The sequence below is a fragment of the Mesocricetus auratus genome, unplaced genomic scaffold, assembly GCF_017639785.1.
Source record: "Mesocricetus auratus isolate SY011 unplaced genomic scaffold, BCM_Maur_2.0 Super-Scaffold_100676, whole genome shotgun sequence".
NCBI lineage: Eukaryota > Metazoa > Chordata > Mammalia > Rodentia > Cricetidae > Mesocricetus > Mesocricetus auratus.
Genome location: NW_024429266.1, coordinates 57,612,593 through 57,618,909, shown reverse-complemented (window position 1 = coordinate 57,618,909; position 6,317 = coordinate 57,612,593).

The window sequence follows — 6,317 nt, the reverse complement described above, 5'->3', positions numbered from 1 at the left end:
GTACTGGAGTTATAGATGGTTATGAACCACAATTTAGGTGCTGGGAATCAAACTCTGGTCCTCTGGAAGAGCAGCCAAGTGCTCTTAACCTCTGAGCCATCTCTCCACCCCCTTATATTTTTAATGTATACCTACTTCAAAACATTACAAGATAGACCAAAATGTACACTGTTTTAATTTATCAATTTAAACAAACACTTAGAGCAAGATAGACATGTGTTTCCTGGGAACCTAATCTCTCAGGGATGTGTATGCTCAGGGCTACTAGCTGCTCCATCAGCACCGAACAGCAAATGCCAAGAGACAGAGTGTTAGACACATCAGGGCTACGATATACAGTTCGTTCTAAAGCCAAAAGCCCAGGTCAGGTGTTTCTGTTGCCCAAGTGTCAGAGATACAAAGTCTTATTCTATATGTGTCTTGGTGTCTAGTTTGGGAAATGGACCACCATGGTGAAGAAATCGCTATTGCAGCTGAGACTTCAGAGTCGAATGAGAGCTAGACGAAGAACGGAGAGTGCTCTCTAAGACGATGAAGCAGATGGGCAGAAAGAAAGCTGAATGATGTCATCTTGGGCCTTTTAAGTCAAGGGAGGGAAAGAAGCACAGCCAAGACCCTTTTGTGGGTCCTGTCTACTTTGTTCCTTCTTTCTACTTGTACAGAATTTACTACCAGGCACTGTGACGTATAAAGGCTCGGTGCTAATATAATTAGCCTATGAAGGAAGCAGTTGCAGGGTAACAGGTGGAAAGCAGAGGCAGTGAAATGGAAAAAGATATGTAAAGGTAAAAGTTGTTAGTCATTAGGGAAATGCAAATTAAAAAACTACGGTGAGCTACCACTTTATATTCACCAGGTTGGCTGCAATCAAAAAAAAGTGGAAAATAACAAATGTTGGCAAGGATGTAGAGAAGTTGGAAACCTTGTGCATTCGCTGGTGGGAATGTGAAATGGTGCAGCAGCTGTGGAGTCAGCTGTGGAAATGGTTGGTGTTTCCTCCAAGGTTAAACAGAGTTGCCATATTACTCTGTAATACCCCTTCAAAGTGTGCGGTCAAGAGAAATGAAAACAACAGGTGTTCAAATACCTTTTTGTTGACCCCACCCCCAAATGATATCACAGAAAAAATTTTTTTGGTTTTTTGAGACAGGGTTTCTCTGTGGCTTTGGAGGCTGTCCTGGAACTAGCTCTTGTAGACCAGGCTGGCCTCGAACTCACAGAGATCCGCCTGCCTCTGCCTCCCAAGTGCTGGGATTAAAGGCGTGCACCACCAAAAAATGTTAATGTATACAATTTAAAATATGTACATGTCTATGCTCAAAGGCTTTGTAATGTAGATTGGAAAACAAAACAAATATAATAAAACAAGACATTCATGGGCCAGCAAGGTGGCTTAGTGGGTAGAAAGTGTTTGCTGCCAAGCTTTACCACCAGAGTTCAGTCCCCAGGACCTACATAGTGGAATGAGAAAATTAAATCCCACAATAATTCTCTGGCCTCCATGTACACACATATTAAATTTATTTTTTAAAAGGAATTCATGGAGCTGGAGGTATAGCTCAGTAATAGAGAGTTTGCCTGGCATGCATGGAGCCCTGGGTTCTATCCCCAGCAACTGAGAGAGGAGGCGGGGGGGGGGGGGGGGGATGAAGACGAAATATGTGTGACAGAAATCTTGACCTGTGTGAGCGGCCGTCTCATCTCACATCTATTCTCTTCCACCTGCACCCAGTCACAGGCTCAACACTGTCCTTTGCATAGGCCACATTCTCCCGTCTGCCTACCTGTCATTGCAGTCTTCCTTTTAACCAGAATTATCTCCCTCCCCATCCCCCCATCCCCCCCTTTCAATTATTCTAGACAGTCACTTAGGACTGAAAATGCTTGGTCATGTGGAAATTCTGTGCTTAACTTTGAGAAAACACCACGTGTTCACTACAGAAGCCAAAACCATTTTACCTTCCTGGCAGTAATGTACACTGACAGGTGTTATTTTCGGGGTTTTGTTTCTCCAACACTACCTATGTGACCGATGTAGCAGATGCAACATGTTATCTTGTGGTTTGGATTTGCATTTCCCTAATGACTAACTTCAATTACTTTTTTAATCTATCTGTCTTGTTTTCAATGCACTGACTCCATTTTCTAATCTTTAGACTGCAGCAAACACCTTCGCAGTGTGATTACTAAGAGCAAATGAATTTTCATAGGAACCTACACTGTCAGGTTTAGTCAGAGCTCCACTGTGTCACTGAAGACTTTCTGAGCTTGGCTGAGCCTTCGCAGGCAAAGGCAGGTCAGTCTCCTGTAAAAGGATGTTTCTAGGAAAGCTCCCTGGAGAATCTAATATGAAGTCAAGACTGAGAGCCACCAGGCAAGGGTTAACTAGGTCCAAACTAGTCAGTTCATAAGTGTTACCTCGGGTACGTTATAAGAATAGATTTTTTTTCTTGTCTGTCTTCCCAAAGTTATGTAAGCGAATTTTTCAGGAAGTCAGAATTTTGAAACAAGTGCCCATCGGTGATTCCTATGAACAGGCCAGTTTAGTATCTAAAGATAAATGAGCAAAGGAGAATAATTCAGAGGATAGTTTGAAAGTAGATAATATGCTTTGCAGGATATATTCTTCTCAAATGCTGGCTCTTTTTTGTTTGTTTTGTTTTGAGGTAGGGTTTCTCTGGGTAGCTCTGGCTGTCCTGGAACTATCTCCGTAGACCAGGCTGGCCTCGAACTTACAGAGATGCACTTGCCTCTGCCTCCCAAGTCCTGGGACTAAAGGTGTTCGCCATCACCGCCCTGCTCAAATGCTAGCTCTTACAAAATGGCGTTTTCAGTCTCTGGCTTGTGAGCCACTGAAGGAACACTGTCCCACTTGCTCCGTGTCAGTGCCTTTATTCTGAGACTGCCCATGCTTAACTCTTTGCACTCTGCGACATTTAGATTTCAACATGAAGCTCAGAGAATGTGCGCTGACCCTTCCTGATGTCTCATGCTTGGTTTTGCCTCTTCCTTTTTTGGTGAAATCAGAACAGTCCTACTGTGTGAGAAAATTTCCCAAATGCAATGTGACCACCAATTCGCAGTCTCTGAGAGAGGCAGTCCTGTCTCCCCATGAGAGATGTGGCTCAGAGATAAAACGGTGCTCACTCCCGGCCACACACCTAACGTGCAGCTAAGCGTGATTCAACCCATGTAATTTCAGGCACATTCCACCCTGGCACACTGCTTTAGTGATAGCACGGCCTCCTGTTACAGTTCACTGGACAACTTTGCCTGCTGCTGTTCACCCAGCTGTGCCCAATAAAATGCTGGAAAATACCTTGAATTCTTCTGCTTGAAGAAATTCCAGTGTGGGCATCAAGGAGGATTTGGGAACCCAGAGTTCAGTTAGAGAGAAGCCAAGGCAAAGGTGACAGCACCTAGCCCTGAGGACAGATGTCCATACTTCCCCATACCACCCACATCCCTACATCCTTTTAGAGCTGAATGGAGCCGGAAGGTGATATCACCTCAGCTCCAGGGGACAGGAAAGAAGTTGACCTCTGGGAGGGTGGCAGTAGGGGGAAAAATGGGAGGGGGCACACAGGCTCAGAAAAACAAAAGCCAGGAAACTTTCCAGCCATGCTGAGCTAGTCTTGTGACCATGGCATAGGGGCCAGGGACTCTGGAATTTTGTGATGCTTCAGAATGACTTTAAAAGTTGGTCTTGAAGGAGCCCTTAGTGGTCAGCAGCTGTACCTGAAGGAAGCATGAGGTGTGGAGAACCACGGAACAGAAGGCTGAATGAACTGTCTATTAGGACAAGTGCCAAGCAACACTGGAAAAGGCTACTCCAAGAAGCCGCCCCCTTGTGGGCTCTTCATAGGAGCCTCACTGTTTCCCCTGTAAATGTTCCCATGCCCCCCAAGGAAACTCTGTGTCTCCCACACAAGTGCCATCACACTTCTCTTCAACTAAGCCACTGCCTCTGGACCAATGCCACTTTGCTTCTCTAGGACTTCACTCAGCAGAGGACACTGTGAGTTTACTACAGCATTAAGAGGACAGTTTCCCTACCCCATAGTAATGGAGACCACTCAGAGCCTCCAAAGCAGACCTGTGCCCGGGTTACCGTGTTACAGCTGGAGAAAAACGGCAGCAAGAAGAAGTGCTACACAATACAACAGGCCTTCCGAAAGACTTTGTGGAAATTAATGGTCTTCTGTGTTCAGAATGAACATTATAGGTCACGTAGAAGCTAAAGACAGATCTAAACAGGAAAGAGGAGGTCTCCAGGGAGAGGTACTGTTGAGACTGCCACCAAAGTGTCTGGGAACCTGCTTTGGAGAGGGCTTACTGCCCTTGCAGAGGACCTGATTCTGGTACCCATCACCTACATCAGCATGTCAGTTGTCTGTAACTGCAGCTCCAGGGGATCTGATGTCTTCGGGACTCCATGTGAACATACAGTTACACACGCACAGATCTACATACACACAGACACACACATGCAAGCACATAACTTTAAACAAAGCCAACATTTTAATTTAAAGAACAGACTTTAACTTATTTATTATTAGTATGTGGGCAGGTACACGTGCAGAGGCCAGGGGACGACTCTGTAAACCCAGTTCTTTTCCTCCCATCTCTACAAGACCTCTAGGGAATTGTACTCTGTTGGGGAAGTCCTGTGTATATGTCAATAAATTACTGCTGGCCAATAGGAATCTAGATAGGTGGGGCTAGGAGTCCAGGAGGATTCTGGGAAGGAGAAACACAAGAGAGTCAACATGTAACGCCATGGGGGTAGGAAGCCTGGAACTATTCTCCAGTAAGAAACATACTTAGATTAACAATTATGGGGTAATTACTTAAATCAGAGCTAGCCAGTAAGAAACAAACAAAGGCCAACAGCTTCATAATTAATACAGCCTACTGTGTGTTTATTTGGGACTGATGCCGATCTAGAACCAGGCGGGCGGGAAGGCATCCTCTCAAGGAAAGCTTCTCTTAACAGTACTCAGTCACCAGGTTTGTGCAGCAAGCGCCTCTCCTCACTGAGCCATTTTGCTGGCCCAAAAGAGGACACATCCAGGAGGCCAGATGAGGAGCATGTGAGCTCCTTGGGCACATGGGGGTTCTTGTCTTACTAAGGGCCACAAAAATGTTCAGAGAGGCACGCTATCTGCCTGCCACTCATGACTGAGTCTTGCCTGATGACTCTGGCTGGCTTGCTACCTGCTGCTAAGTCCTGTCTTTGCATCTGTGACCTTTGCTCCCCACATCTGGGCTTCTCACTTCACAGACTTGTAGCTATTTCTGCTCTTTCAGTGGAGAAGGAGTGAGATGTTTTCCTCTTCTCAAGGTTACAGGTGGCTGGACTGGAAGGAAATGTGCTTCCCCTAGGCCCTTTTGCTGTTTAACTCTAGGAATCAGCATACCATAGGCCACACTAACTAGAGACAGAGGAGGACGATCTCCTCTATCTCATCCATTAGTCATTTATCATATTTACTGAGTACTTACTGTGTGCCAGGTGATTAAAACATAGTGATCATAATCTTGTCGCAATGGTCCTGACACCTCAGGACACCCCAAAACAAGACCTCCTGTACTTAAGACTTAAAAAGATGTTTGGACTACCCAAAGCCAACGAAGAACTCATATCCAAAATATATGAACTCCTGAAAGGCAATGAGACGAAAGCCCAGTGGAAAATTGACATAATACTTAGCAACTACTCAAATGGCAAAGAAATGTATGGGGAAAGCGCTTAACCTCATTGGCTGTGAGGGCAATACAGATGTAAGCTACAGTGAAATACTGTACTACACACCCGCCAGAATGGCTACAATTTTTTCTTACTTTTTGTTTGTTTGTTTTTGGACAGAGTTTCATCACAGCAGCCTTGGCAGGCCTGGAACTCACTATGTAGACAAGGCTGGCTTTGAACCCACAGAGATCAGCCTATCTCTGCCTTTTGGGTGCTAGGATTGAATGGCTACAACTTTAATCTTTTCAGATTGATAGTACCAGTATTATTAGTAAGGTTATGAAGCAATAAGGCATTGCTAGCAAAAATATAAATTAATAAAAGACATTAGAAAGTTATTAGTAGCATTTACTAAAGTTAAACACTCGCCTGCCCTATGACCCAGTTCTGTTCCAACGTACAAGTTCAGGCTGGGCATGGTGGCACACGCACTTTTAATCCAAACACATAAGAGGCAAAGGCACAAGCAGGCAGATCTCTGGGAGTTTGAGGCAGCCTGGCCTACAGGGTGAATTCTAGATCAGCCAGGGTCACACAGAGAGACTCTGTTTCAAAAACAAACAAA